The following is a 16,055-nucleotide window of genomic DNA, read 5'->3' as shown; positions in this document are numbered from 1 at the left end:
CTCTGACAGTCGGGATTTCCGACAGTTGTTTCTCCGATATCAAAATTCCGACTGCTAAATGCCTGACCGTCGGGATCCCGGGCTATTTTCCCTCATTGGGATCCACAACTCTAATAGAGAATGGAACCTGTGGCGAACCCAGCGAGCCCGCAGCATGGTGAGTGCAGCGATCCTGCAAACGGGTTTGATGTACTTGCCTCCATGCTGAAGTCCCAACAGTAGAGATTCCGATGTCGGAGAAAGGACAGTCGGAATACCGACTGTCAAGGGCGCATACCACACCCATCCTTGCGTAACGGACAGCTTCCCTTGTCAACACTGCAGTATATTTAGCAGTCAATAATTTTTTTTTACTTCACAGATGGGTGTTTGGTAAAGAACCAATATATGGGATTAGAGCTACAATTTGTTGACAGCGTGTTGACAACTAGTGATTTGAGCCACCATTATAAAGTCTTAACTTATCCAGACCTTTCCAATTACATGGCAAATTAATTCTGTTTTGCAAAGAGAACTACAATGTAATATTATACTAATTTATCTGACCATGCAAAGAAATAGCAGAGAAAGTGGCTATCACATGCAGGCCAGTAAGGGGAGGGGATGCATTAGCTAACACGTACATGTGATTGGTTAGCTAGTTAGCTTCTCAGGCTGGCCTGTATGCAGTCATCTCTAGAGCTCAGTTTGGAATGGGCTTTGTAATAGCTTGCACATTACAATGGTCATTTGAGGGGGGGGGGGCAGACACTACTCATCCCTCAGAGTCAGACCTTTTCTGTTCCTGCCTGCTGCTGCCCGTCAGATCCAGCTCCGAGTCCCCACTCCCCAGCCCAGCGCATGAAACATTCCTGCGCGCTGCTGCTGGGGAGCATCACGTGGGCAGGCAGCGCTGCCAGACTTGCTCCAGGCCGCGGGAGCTGCTGTGTGCGCTCGCGCATGCGCACCAGCCCTCCCGCGGCCATTTTAACTTTGGGAGCAGCTGAGGCTGGCCGCGGCCACCTTGAATTAGGGCACTGTGCTGCGGCCGCGGCCCAGCCCGGCGGAGATAGCAGCTCAGCGGGCCGCGGCCCAGATAGGTAGGTTGGGCGGCCTCTTCTGATCTAAATGTGCCGGCCCACCGGGAAACGGCCCGGATTCCCGGTGGGCCAATCCGCCCCTGCCTTTCACACTTGCTAAAATCTCCCGGGTTTTTGCGCATGAATGCGCATCAACCCGGGATTTAGCTCAGTGTGAAAGGGTCTTGAAAGAATATCCTGGGATGAACATCCGGAATCGACCCTGGATGCGGTCAGTGTGAATGGTCCTGTACCCGGGATTGGGTACACACGACCTTAAAAAAGCTGCTGATTGGAGCTTTCTTGGGCTCACAAATGCTGATGTCATCTTTCAGAGCCCTGGAGTCCATTTCTAATGACATGCATATGTATTTGCAGGGATTTCCCGGGATCAGTGTGAATGGTGCTGTCCAGGGTCGATCCCAGGTCTGAGTGCAGTGTGAAAGGGTACATTCCCGGGTAGAGTCCCGGGAAGCATCCGGGAACACATTCCCGGGTATGTCCCGGCTCTGCGAGTTTGAAAGGGGTATAAGAAGGATGCGCCACCACAGACAACCTCAAACCCAACAGATCTCCTCTGATGATGTCACTCATTGGTCTTTGCCTTATCTGAATCCACCAAAGGGTACCAGTAGTTTAAGCTTTTCCCAGACAAAATCACAGATCTCCTATTGCAAACCACATGGTTATTATTACATTATCATGTGGTCTGACTAGTGTCACAAGTTCGGGGATGGGAGTGTGTGTGTGTGTGTGTGTGTGTGGGAGGGGGGGGGTGTACACGGTTACAGGCTTTCTAGATTGGATATTAACAAATGGACAAACAGACAACAGGACTTTATTACACATTGCAATATTGATATGGAGCAAGTTTATTTGCAGAATTATGACTATGATATGTTTATTTGTTACTTTTTATACCCCTTTTCCACTAGCATAGGGACAAACATTGCCCCAATTTTTTTGGTGGTGGAAATGGTGGTGGAAATGGCGGCTTCAAAAACAGAAAAAGAAAAATGTCAGGCAGGAGCTGATTGGCTGGCTGTTTATCCCTCTCCATTTTATCACTTTTGAAGCTTAGAGAATCTGGCCCATTGACTGCAGACCGGATGTGACTCTATAAACGCCACAGAATCACACCGTGGCCGGAGTCTTTGTTTTATTCAGCTAAAGAATAACCATAAGAACAGGATATCCCTGTAGAGCCCCTGCAATGGTGGCAGAGGTTCAGTGGTGCAAGTAGAATTTTTTTCTTGGTGGTACTAATAGCCTCCACCAAAAATGGGCGTGGCCATGTGCCATGAGGGGGCGTGGTCACACAAAGCTAGAGGAGTGACTAAATGACAATAGTGGCTTGGCATCAGGAGACAAGGAATGAGAAACAGGGAATGTCAGGGGGTGGGTTGGCTCTTGCTTGGGGGAGTGACGGGCAGCTTGTGCTTACAATTGTGGAGCCTGCTCTTCATGCTGTCGTAGCTGCTGATGCCTGTTGGTGTGACAGGCTAAATCAACAGTAGCCGATAGCTGCATATAGCACCACTCATAACGCTTGGTGGGCGGGCTGCGGATGCATTATATTAAAACTTAAAATAAAAATAGAAATGACAGTGGGTCAGTGGGTAAGTGGTACTGCGTACCTGCAACATATTTCTTACAGGTACTCCGTACCACCCCGTACCACCTTACTTGCAACACTGCAGAGGTTATGGCAGTTACATGTGACAACTCCGGACTCTGTGGCAATAATCTGCAGTGAAAACCGCAGCGTGGATAAAATGCTTCAGTCCCCGGGTGATAGAACGCGATTACCATCCGCAGGGCCGGCTGAATAATTCATCAATCGCAGGGTGCACAGGACACAATGTATCGCACAAGATGAGCCGGGGAATTTATACATCTACAGTGCTGGAAATCCCCATACACACAACAGACAGTGCAGGAATCCACAGAACATGTGTTAATACACAGCCAGTGGCGGATTCAGGGGGGGGGGCACCTGGGCACGTGCCCCCCCTGTCATTCATTTTGTAGATGAGGACCAGAGCTTTCCAACGAGCCCAGTCCCATGTCTCTAACCCCCCGGGAACCGGAGATATCGTCTGGCAAAGCTGTAACATTTTTTCCCCATAGGATAATATGGGACCCGTCAATTCCGACCCGGACCCGGTTACGACAGCTGCCAGATCCCCCCCCCTGGCATCACAGGAGCTTGTAAATGATTTTATTCAATTCCAAATCGCTGGGCCTTCAATATGATATCAGGATGGTCCATATTGGTCAATCGGTTCCAGAGATATAGCGTGTAAATCGATTTTTTTATTTTTGAAATGTAATTTCATGGCTGTTCATGTTCTTTGAGGGCAGATTACTCTGGAACCAAACGTTTCAGTTTCACTGGACCAAAATCATTCAAAGCCCACTCAAAAGTTCTTCAATATGATACTTGTCTCATGTAAATGGGTCAGTTAGTTCTGAAGATATAGCCGGTTAAATTAGATAACTGGTTAAGGGGGGGGAGGGGTGGTTTTCTCTCCCCCTCACACCAGAAAATGCAGGGACTAGGCTGGTGTAAAAGGGGCCAACCTGGGAATGCATTTTCTGGTGTGAAATGGGTATTATTTCAAATAGCTGGGACCTGCAGTGCTCGGAATACAGCCAGGCTCTGCCACTGTCAGTAGCTATCACTTCTGCCTGTCGGCGGCTGTCCCCCATTTACCACGAGCATGTATTCCCCGTTGGCAATGAGCATGTAATCCCACATGGCAACGAGTATGGAACCTCTGGCAATGAGCATGGAACCCTTGGCAATGAGCATGTAGATAAGTAGCACTTACTGTATGTAGCATAATTTTTAATAGGCATTATGGTGTTTGGCATAATACATAATGGACATCATGCCGTATAACTTAACGTGCAATGGACATTATGAAGCGTATTGTGAATTTTGTCTTAATCTGTGTGTCATTATGTGAATTCTGGCTCAATCAGTGTGGCATTTTGTGAATTTTGTCTCAATCCGTGTGGCATTATGTGAATTTTGGCTCAATCCATGTGGCATTATGTGAATTTTGGCTCAATCCATGTGGCATTATGTGAATTTGGCTCAATCCATGTGACATTATGTGAATTTTGGCTCAATCCATATGGCATTTTATGAATTTGGCTCAATCCCTGAGGCATTATGTGAATTTTGGGTCAATCCATTTGGCATTATGTGAATTTTGACACAATCCATGTGGCATTATGTGAATTTTGACACAATCCATTTGGCATTATGTGAATTTTGGCTCAATCCATTTGGCATTATGTGAATTTTGGCTCAATCCGTGTGGCATTATGTGAATTTTGACACAATCCATGTGGCATTATGTGAATTTTGACACAATCCATGTGGCATTATGTGAATTTTGGCTCAATCCATTTGGCATTATGTGAATTTTGGCTCAATCCGTGTGGCATTATGTGAATTTTGACACAATCCATGTGGCATTATGTGAATTTTGGCTTAATCCATTTGGCATTATGTGAATTTTGGCTCAATCCGTGTAGCATTATGTGAATTTTGGCTCAATCCATGTGGCATTATGTGAATTTTGACACAATCCGTGTGGCTTTATGTGAATTTTGGCTCATTCCATTTGGCATCATGTGTAAGGGGCAAGTATAATGGGGTCTAGTATTTTGTTGCATAATGTGTAGAAGTTGTATATGGTGTTGTACACTACACTCAAGGACATGCCCCCTGTTGAGTGGCCACACCCCCTTTTCCAGAGCGTGCCTTTGGCGCGCGCACAACTACATCCTTCACTTTTGTTGCCACGGTGGGCCTGCGTACTTTAAATGCCAGGGCCTATTTTTAATCCCATTCCCACCCTCTCTCTGCCGCTCTCTTAGCATGTAACTTGGCACCACTAACACCGCCCCTCCCCCACCTAAACCCTCTTTTATCATGGTGCCCCCCCTGTCATTTTATCCTGGATCCGCCCCTGTACACAGCCGGTGCAGATATCCACAGAAGAACATGTGCAGGCGATGCAGGAATCCACAGAACATGTTCTAATACACAGGCGGTGCAGGAATCCACAGAAGAACATGTTCTAATACACAGGCGGTGCAGGAATCCACAGAAGAACATGTTCTAATACACAGGCGGTGCAGGAATCCACAGAAGAACATGTTCTAATACACAGGCGGTGCAGGAATCCACAGAAGAACATGTTCTAATACACAGGCGGAGCAGGAATCCACAGAAGAACATGTTCTAATACACAGGCGAGGCAGGAATCCACAGAAGAACATGTTCTAATACACAGGCGGTGCAGGAATCCACAGAAGAACATGTTCTAATACACAGGCGGTGCAGACATCCACAGAAGAACATGTTCTAATACACAGGCGAGGCAGGAATCCACAGAAGAACATGTTCTAATACACAGACGGTGCAGGAATCCACAGAAGAACATGTTCTAATACACAGGCGAGGCAGGAATCCACAAAAGAACATGTTCTAATACACAGACGGTGCAGGAATCCACAGAAGAACATGTTCTAATACACAGGCGGTGCAGGAATCCACAGAAGAACATGTTCTAATACACAGGCGGTGCAGGAATCCACAGAAGAACATGTTCTAATACACAGGCGGTGCAGGAATCCACAGAAGAACATGTTCTAATACACAGGCGGAGCAGGAATCCACAGAAGAACATGTTCTAATACACAGGCGGTGCAGGAATCCACAGAAGAACAAGTTCTAATACACAGGCGAGGCAGAAATCCACAGAAGAACATGTTCTAATACACAGGCGGTGCAGGAATCCACAGAAGAATATGTTCTAATACACAGGCGAGGCAGAAATCCACAGAAGAACTTGTTCTAATACACAGGCGATGCCGAAATCCACAGAAAAACATGTTCTAATACACAGGCGATGCAGAAATCCACAGAAGAACATGTTCTAATACACAGGCGGTGCAGAAATCCACAGAAGAACATGTTCTAATCCACCGGCGAGGCAGGAATCCACAGAAGAACATGTTCTAATACACAGGCGAGGCAGAAATCCACAGAAGAACATGTTCTAATACACAGGCGGTGCAGGAATCCACAGAAGAACATGTTAAAATCCACCGGCGAGGCAGGAATCCACAGAAGAACATGTTCAAATCCACCGGCGAGGCAGAAATCCACAGAAGAACATGTTCTAATAAACAGGCGGTGCAGGAATCCACAGAAGAACTTGTTCTAATACACAGGCGATGCCGAAATCCACAGAAAAACATGTTCTAATACACAGGCGATGCAGAAATCCACAGAAGAACATGTTCTAATCCACAGAATTTATTTATTATTTATTAGCAGTTTCTTATAAAGCGCACACATATTCCGCAGCGCTGTACAGAGAATATTTTGACCATTCACATCAGTCCCTGCCCCAGTGGAGCTTACAATCTATATTCCCTACCACATGTACACGCGCACACAGACATTCTAGGGTTCATTTTTTTGGGGGAGCCAATTAACCTACCAGTATATTTTTGGATTGTGGGAGGAAACCGGAGTACCCGGAGGAAACCCACGCAAGTACGGGGAGAATATACAAACGCCGCAGAGTTAGGGCCATGGTGGGTATTGAACCCATGCCCTCAGTGCTGTGAGGGAGTAATGCTAACCCTTACACTATCCGTACTGCCCCACAGAAGAACATGTTCTAATACACAGGCGATGCAGAAATCCACAGAAGAACATGTTCTAATACACAGGCGATGCAGGAATCCACAGTCCTTCTTATTCTATTAAATGCACAGGACCAGCAAATGAAACACAAAATAATGGCACCAGTTGGGCAGAGCGGTGGAAACCCACCCAGCTGTATCAGAGCATGTCCGCAGCTATTTCAAAACTCAAGCCGGCTTGTGGGCCAATTGGAGCCCACGGTTCGTCAGCCAATCAGGAGTTGCAATGGTAGCTCTGATGGGGCAGATGTAACAGGTGCAGAGAGAGTTAGATTTGGGTGGGTTGTGTTAAAACAGTGAAAAACCCCATGTCGACATTTGGACTGTCGACCTTGCCCATGTCAACCTAATGCTTGTGTTGACCTAATGACCTGTTGACCTAGACCCATGTCGACCTAGACCAATGTCGACCTCTCAGCATGTCGACCTAATGGTGTTGACATTTTGACTGTTGACCTTGCCCATGTCATCCTAATGCTTGTGTCAACCTAATGACATGTCGCCATAGACCCATGTCGACCTAGACCCATGTTGACCTTTCAGCATGTCGACTTACGGTGTTGACCCAATGCATGTCGACATAATGACCATATTCCCATGTGTCTGGCTCCTACACTTTCATCCTGACTCCTAGGTTTAAAAAAAATAATAATTGCCAACTCTCCATAAAAGGTTCCAGTTGTGTAATATAAAACAACATCCCAGCACTCGCCGTCTCCTGCATGGTTACAGTTGTGCACAATAAACAATCCGTGGAACCCAGGACATAAACAAAAATGTCATCCGTGGCTCTAAATTTACCCGACCTGTTCGTTGTAATACATCTGCTCCGTCACCATATTGTTTACAAACTTTCTAAACACAGGTCGGAGTTATATCCGCAAGTTCCTCGCTCGCACAGCGCTCGGCCAATTAACCACGGCCCATTGTGATTGCCTAATGAACGCCAGCAGGCGGCCCGGCACATGAAAATGAAGGGTGACAAGGGCAACACATTTAAAAAGTAATTGAGTTTCATTTGTGTCCATAGGTGTGGTTACTCTCCCCAGCCTCACATTCCACTACATTGTTTGCACTAATGGGGCGTGTGATTCCACCAATTTAGTCTGTGCTCAGTTTTATGTCTGTAATTGTATGTTATTGCCACACCAAATGTGTCAGAGGGAAAACATTGCTCAATTCTAATAACAAGTGTCAGCTGCGACACACGGCTCTCCCGTTCAGCCCGCGGTAATCCTGGAGCTGGACGGGGAAACGTGAAATACGTATATATACATTACTAGCGGAATTGGTTCTGGAACGCCAGCTCTGGGGTCTGGGGTGCAGCTATTAATAAATACATTTACGGGGTTATTATAAAAGGTGGAGGTTTCCCATATAGTGTTTTCTTAAGTGCAGAGGTATCAAGCTTCAAAAAGTGATAAAATGGAGAGTGATAGAGTGACACGGGTGTATGGCAGTGTGAACAGGTTAGACCCGGGTTTTTCTCACAAAATGCAAAATAGCAAGTTCATTGAATTGCTCAAAGCTGCTTTTTAAACAGCCAATCAAAGATACTCTTAGATGCCACACGCTTGATGGCAGGCATACCAGGGGAAGCAGTGTGAACGGGGCAGACACGGGAATTTCCCGGATCTAAGGTACAGTATGAATGGGGTCTGTAGAGCTGAGATGCTCTGTGCCCCGCCAAAAACACGGGAACAAAAACCCATGATTTTGCAGGGGCGGCAATGAGAACGCAGCATAAGACATGCTCTGGTGTGTTTGGAACACATTGGATTATTGCAGTGGTTCCCAAACTGCGCCTAGGCTCCCTGGGGTGCCTCGGGACACTTGCAGGGGTGCCTCAGGTTGGTTGTCCAGGACCAGTTCAAATTATTTAGGATCAATTATTTCTGGACAAAACCAGTACTGGCGGCTGCCAATCATAAAATGTGTACAATCAGAACCAAACCCTGCCCTTTACCACATAACTGAACCTTAGAAGCACATATAAACACAATCTACTTAATTTAATATATATTTTTGGGGCCTAGGGGTGCCTTGGAAAAATTCTGATACTCTAGGGTGCCGTGATTAGAAAAAGATTGGGAACCCCTGGATTATTGTATTTATATCTGTCACACACTCGTCTACTCTCTGACCGGTAGGTGCCGAAAATCAGGTGAACCCCCAGCTGCGAATACTTGATATCAATGTAAGTATTTTGATCAATCAGCCCGGTCCAGATGCCGATACATACTGCTACTGACAGTCATTTATGTCACAGTACCAGATCTCCACGGGTACAAGTCATATTCCTCCTAAAAGGTGCTTATGCGCAAGTTTCTACCCCAATGGCCTCTGTGTGATGGTTCAGCTGTAATTACGGGCGGTCAGCTTGCTCAGGAGAACCGAATACCGGACACAAGAAGCTGATTGTTATTAACCAGATCCACAACTAGATATTGTAACAGAAAGGACACTGGTGAACCCTCTTTCACCATATTCCTATGCGTCCAAAAAAGGGGGCATGGCATTACAGAAAATGGGGTTGGTCATGCCACATATTTGTGCCCCTTATTCACGTTACATTACACAGTAGCAGATCCGGCCCTTGGCATAGGCAAATATAGGATCTGGCTCAGACTGAAATAGCGTTCTCCGGTATACAGAGGCGTAGCGAGGGCGGTGCCGGTGGAGCACAAGCTCCGGGCGCTGGAAGCTTTCAGGTGGCCGGAGCCGTGCCGGTACCGCCAGCTCCACCGCTCCCCTGCAATCTCATCTGCCTAGTGCCTACTCCGTCTCTCCCGCTATCTCCCGGCTCCCTGCTGTGTCCAGGAGACGTGGTGCTATTTAACATTCACGTCTCCCGCTGGACCACTAGCCAATAGGCGCTTGCAATCCAGCAGCCAATCAACTGGTGGCTGCTGGACTATTGGCTAGCGCGGTCCAGCGGGAGATGTGAATTTTAAATAGCAGCACGTCTCCCGGACACAACGGGGAGCCGGGAGCGGGCAGACCCTGCGACAGGGGGGAGGGGGAGCACTGGTGGCCATGTGACTGCAAGCACCACTGCTGTGCCGACCGCACACTACTCCCTCCCACTCTCCCTCCCTGTTCCACACTACTCCCTCCCACCCTCACTCCACACTACTACTCCCACCCTCCCTCCCTGCTCTGCACTATCACTCCCACCATCCCTGATCCGCACTATTACTCCCACCTTCCCTCCCTGCGAGCAATTTCAGTCCCCCTTGGCAACAAGCAGTTTCAGTACCCCTTGGCATGGAGCATGAAGCCCCTGGCATGGAGCATGTAGGTAAGGTGCACTTATGTGTTAAATCTGTAATGGGCATTACGGTTTGTTAAATAGTGTGTGATGGGCATTACGGTGTGTTAGGGTGTGTTATATAGTATGCGATGGGATTATGGTGTGTTATATAGTATGTAATGGGCATTATGGTGTGTTATATAGTATGCGATGGGCATTACGGTGTGTTATATAGTATGTAATGGGCATTACGGTGTGTTATATAGTATGTAATGGGCATTACGGTGTGTTATATAGTATGTGACGGGCATTACAGTGTTTTATATAGTATGTAATGGGCATTACGGTGTGTTATATAGTATGTGACGGGCATTACAGTGTTTTATATAGTATGTAATGGGCATTACGGTGTGTTATATAGTATGTAATGGGCATTACGGTGTGTTATATAGTATGTAATGGGCATTACGGTGTGTTATATAGTATGTGACGGGCATTACAGTGTTTTATATAGTATGTAATGGGCATTACGGTGTGTTATATAGTATGCGATGGGCATTATGGTGTGTTATATAGTATGCGATGGGCATTATGGTGTGTTATATAGTATGCGATGGGCATTGCGGTGCTTTATATAGTAAACAATGGGCATCATGTGTGGCCTTATGTGTAATTGGCATTACGGCGTGTGGCTTTATGTGTAATGGGTATTACAAAGTTTGCTAAAATGTGCAATGGGCATTATGGTGTGTGGTATAATGTTGAGCCTACTACAAATTGAAGGGGGGGGGGGGGGCGAAACATGCCCTTGCTCCGGGCGCCGTGGCACCTAGCTACACCACTGCCGGTATATAGAATATGGACAACAGGCAGTTGGAATGCGGGCATCCTGAAAGAGGAGTCAGGTAAGTGTACTCAGACTGAACAGAGGGGGTTTGCAGGTGCACTATGCACTCATTACTGTTAACATATATCGCTTTTTATATTTCATTTATGAGGTTGTTAGCAACTTAGCATACACTTGGCTAAAGATCTGTACCTGTTAAGGTCACCTCGCTCAAACAGGTCCTTAGCACTATGGGGATGCACCACCAAACCAGTCCAGCAACTCCCACCTCCAATGGCTAACCACTTACCTGGCAAAAAGTTTCTCCAAAAACCGCTCAGAAATTGTCAGGATTTTTTGTTATGAATGAAGAGGTTAAGAAAACATCTACTGTACTGTATATGATGCTGCAGCACTGAGAGGTCACCTGGCTCCCCCTGGTGCTGACTGTCTGTATTACCGATGCACAGTTAACCCTGCTTAATGTATTTTTATATTAAAGCTATGGTCTGTAACTGTCATTTAAAAATAATAATGTAGAGCAACAAATACTTTATATATTGTGGGAATTGGTTTGTGCACGTTATGCTACATTTACCCGTGACTGGTACAATTTATGTTCTGGTTACCCAAATACATGTAAGGTCATATATACATGCTTCCATGTAAAGATGGTTTACTGCTGTCAGAGCATTTACGTTATTTTTGACAGGTGATCAATAAACACGGAGGCCGGGGGTTATTCCCAATATCAGCATTGGCTGAGTAGCGCATAGGTGAGAGGTTCCCAAACGCGGTCCTTAAGGCTCCCCAACAGTCCAGATTGTAAAGATATCCGTTGCTCAGCACAGATGGCAGGCTTGCCTACCCTCCCAGAATTCCTGGGAGCCTCCCGAAAATTAGGTCCCCCTCCTGGCCCCCCGGGAAGGTTGGCAATCCTCCTGCATTTGTCAGGCAGCCCCCGCACCCCCCTGCCGTGCCGCACTAATTACCGGTTTTCGCAGGTCCGCGGCAAGGGGCGGGACTAAAAGGATGCAAATCGGGGCTTTGAGTCGTCAACCCCCATCCCCGCCCCCTGACCTGGAGATCCGGCTGTCCTCTCCAGGCTTCTTCCGGAGAGGCAATTTTAAAAGTTGGCAAGTATGACAGATGGTTCAATCAAATTTACTGAGGTACTGAATAGTCGACATTGTCAAGAGATCGACACAGGCAAAAGGTTGATATTAAAAACGTAGACGCATGGAAAGCTAGACATGAATTTTTGACGTCTTTATATACATTTCTGGGGCTTTTTCATATATTAACATTAACATAGATTCCGATTGGTTACGGTAAAGTGTGATGAGCGCGGCAAGGCACCATGCGAGGGTACGCGCTACACTAGTTGGTTTCCATGTCAACAGGTGTCGACATTAACACACATAAATGTCGTAGTGTCCTGGGCATATGAAAAATTACTTTTTTCTTAAACACTTTTGAAGTTTGAATATTTTGAATGTATTTACCTGTCGATTCTTTTGTACCTGACGACCTAAAACACGTCGACGATATATTATCAGCCTATTGCCTGTCTAACTGGACAGTGTAGATCTATGATTCCACACCCAATAAAAAGAAATAAGACATTACAATAAATATTAACAGATTTTTGGCATATTTATAAATATTGGGTTCTAGACCCGAGAATTCTAATTTTTTATTGAGGCTATTCACTACAATAATGTTTTTTTAATGGAGAGGGATCCTATAGATCTATCTCCTGGAAAAAAAAGTATTGCATACACTTTTTTTAATAAAGAGCTTTTAAAAAAAACCACCCCACTACCGTATTAAAAAAGAATGCAGGCTATTTCATAAATTGTTATTATCTTGTTGGTGTCAATCTAATCTCACAAAGGACAATTTAAAGTCAACAGAAGGTGAGTAATACTGCTCAGTGTAGCACTACGTATATCAAATCTCCAATGCACAACTAGGGCAAGGAGCAGTATATTAAGCAGATACTTGTACAGATGGGTGAGTCTCTAATATAACCTCGTCTGTAGGTTAAAATGAATCTCCCCTGAGGGTCCGCAATTAACAAAACTAGTTGTAAGTTTGTAAATTTGTTAAATGAAGTAAAAGAATAGTGTCTTTATGAACTTATCACCACATTATTCGCCAGTAATTCAGTATATCAAAAGAGATTGCTGACGCGTTTCTTCACATGTGTTTGTGATTTCTTCAGGGAAAACCTTTTTTGTGAGATAGGACTGTCGCAAGCAAGACAGCAACAATTCTTGAAACAGCATGAAAGGATATCTTGGGAATTAAAAAAAAAATATATATATATATATGTTTTTATTGATTATATATGTATACAGTACATTTATTTTATACACTATTTAAAGTTTTCTTAAAGACATGAAGACCTATGAGGCTGCTCTATTTTGCACACAAACTTTTTCTTGAACCCCTTTTTCTTTTTAATGGGTTTGTTTGTGCTGCACAGAGCCCTGTTATTTCCTGCATTTACTTCCATACCTTCCTCCAGAGAACAGTTATGTAAAACATTTCCTTTTTAGTCATATAACTCCCAAAGACCTTATTGAGATACCATGAATGAGGCATGGCTTATTAAAAGTGGGTGAGGCTAAGTTAATAATCGTGTTTTGTGTGAAATGGGGGTGCTGACTTTTTGCGCAACTCTAAATTAGAACTATTTTGCCTTTTGCGCACATCTATGGTGTGTGATGTAAGTTCAGCCCCCTATGCAAATATGCATTTTACCACAAGGGGGCAGAGAGAAAACATGAACCGTAGGCAGTATGGTCTTACCGTACATATTAAGAGGGAGCTGTATCAAATCTTGGAGAGAAATATAGTGAAGTTGCCCATGGCAACCAATAAAGTTCTGTCATTTTGCAGGTTGTGATAGAAAAAGTCACTAGCTAGTTAATATGAGAAATGCTCTCTAAGAGATAAATCTCTATCTAAACTTCCACAAATATCCTGTAGAACAGAGACCTACCCTCCTTCAGGGTCTTTGGTAGGTATAAAAAGGAAATGTTTTACATAACTGTTCTCTGGAGGGAGGTATGGAATTACATGCAGGAAATAACAGGGCTCTGGGCAGCACAAACAAAGCCATGCTCCAGCTGCTGAAGTTGAAGTCCTAACCTGGCCTGCAAGTTAGAGTGTATTGATAGGACATGCTTGGACTTGTAGTTCCACAGCATCTGCCAAACCACAAGTTCTATACCTCTGATATAAAATAATGCACTTATTGGTATCCAGTAAACAATGTATTCTGTTTGATCTCCTATGTAGCAGATTGCAGGTGATTCTTACCTGCAGCCGCTGATAGGACACAAGTAGTGTCCCGTGACCTCTGCTCTGTTCCCTAGACTGTGTCCGTCTGTATTCTGGGCCTCCTCCTACATGTAGCATAGACAACAACCTAACAAGCTAATCATTTACAGGGGCATTCTCTAACCGCACAATGATAGACAGCTGCCAAATAACATTTCTAGAGCAATGTAGTAAAACGCGTGATATAAAAGTGACACAAGACAGTCACCCAACCCACCCCCATATTGACCTATGGCCATCTAGGAACGCAGCTGCTTGCAATGACACGCCCACTACGCTCCCATAACACGCCCACTGAGCAGACCATGTTTGCGCGTACAGTTGGTGTAACGCATGCGCTGTAGGGTATTTGCAAATACTCAGTAAAGTACATGAACATCGCGTTGCGTGCAGCTCGGAATCAGGGGCTGTGTGGTCAGTACATCATCCACCAACACAAAAATGCCGGCTTACTGAGCTTATATAATAAATATTATCCAATGGTAATATTTAGGTGCTGATGCTGAGCTGGACACCGTCACTGCCATCCCTGTGCCTTTTTGCCCGGGTAATGCCCCATGCATCCAAATCTGTACACCATTAGAAATCATGCATGGCGGCTGACATGCTGTGGGCAACTGTGTGTGGTCGACGGGCTCATTATGTTAACATTGTGCATGTTGACAGCCAAGGTGCACGCCTCAAAACCCGTTCTGGAAACCCCCCCCCCCCCCCCAAGGAGATCCCATCCAAACGTATTCCTGTTTTGAGCTATTTTTGTCAATTTTTTATCGTTTTTTATCAATGTTTATCGATTTTCTTACTGATTTGAAACCAAAACGAAATCCGAATTTGAACCGAAACACTTGACGGTGGTTTTCATAAAACCCAAACCAAAACATTAAAACCAAAACCAAAAACACATGGATCCTCGTATGGCTGTAGGTCAGGCATGTCCAAACTATGGCCCTCCAGCTGTTGTGAAGCTACAAGTCCATCATGCCTTGCCACAGTTTTGCTATTAGGGGATGCCAAAACTATGACAAGGCATGCTGGGATGTCTATACTGTTACCTACCTGGCTGCTGCAACGGCCATTGGCGCCGCTGATGGCTGCCTAGGCGCTGTGCAGCTTGGCGGCGTATATATTCCTTGTGTGATAACTGTACTGTCCCTGCTTATGCTGCTTTCACATTGCCTAAAGGTTTGAGACCCGGTATTTTGAAACAGTATTTAAAACAGTATATTACCGTTTTAAACCCCTTTCACTCTGCACATAAATACATACAGGACAGACAGTAGCTATAAGACAGCATAGTGCATATGTAATTAGCCGCTCGTTACATATGCGCATATGTAATGAGTGCAGTGCATATGAATGAGCCGCTCATTACATATGGGCATATGTAATGAGCGGCTCATTCCATATGCACTGCACTCTCATAGCTACTGCCCGAGTCTGATATACCAGTTCAGAGCCGTTCACACTGCATACACAAAACGGCTCTGAACCGTGTAGGACTCTGCTTTTTTTCCCGTTTGCAAAAACCGGTAAATGCAGACTGGCGCTTTCACACAGCAGCTGTAACCATTTTAAAAGGCTAAAAAAACGGCAATATACCGGTTAAGAGCTGCAGTGTGAAAGGGGTATTATATTGTTACCTACCTGGCTGCTGCAACGACCAGTGGCGCCGCTGATGGCTGCCTAGGTGCTGTTCAGCTCAGCGGGTGTGTGTTCCCCGCATGTAATGTCTCAACAAATGTATGTAATGCCCCCCCCCCCATCCCCCATTCCTGCTTGATGCTCCACTGTAATCCACAAAAAATTCCTAGTGTGCGCAAACACACATGGC

The 16,055-nt window shown here is 45.4% G+C and overlaps 1 protein-coding gene across 1 annotated transcript in view; it reads right to left on the bottom strand.

Annotated features, from left to right (window-relative positions):
* The window catches only part of FAM167A (family with sequence similarity 167 member A), a 62,068-nt gene extending 47,842 nt beyond the window's left edge, over nt 1-14,226 (bottom strand). Inside the window, exon 1 of the mRNA XM_083178775.1 lies at nt 14,204-14,226. The gene's annotated coding sequence lies outside the window, so the exon portion shown is untranslated. The remainder of the gene's footprint in view (nt 1-14,203) is intronic.
* Nucleotides 14,227-16,055: the final 1,829 nt, after the last annotated feature.

Source organism: Crinia signifera, chromosome 3 (genome assembly GCF_055691185.1).
Source record: "Crinia signifera chromosome 3, ASM5569118v1, whole genome shotgun sequence".
NCBI lineage: Eukaryota > Metazoa > Chordata > Amphibia > Anura > Myobatrachidae > Crinia > Crinia signifera.
Note: the sequence above shows the minus strand (reverse complement) of the source record. Positions and strands in the feature narration are given on the sequence as shown.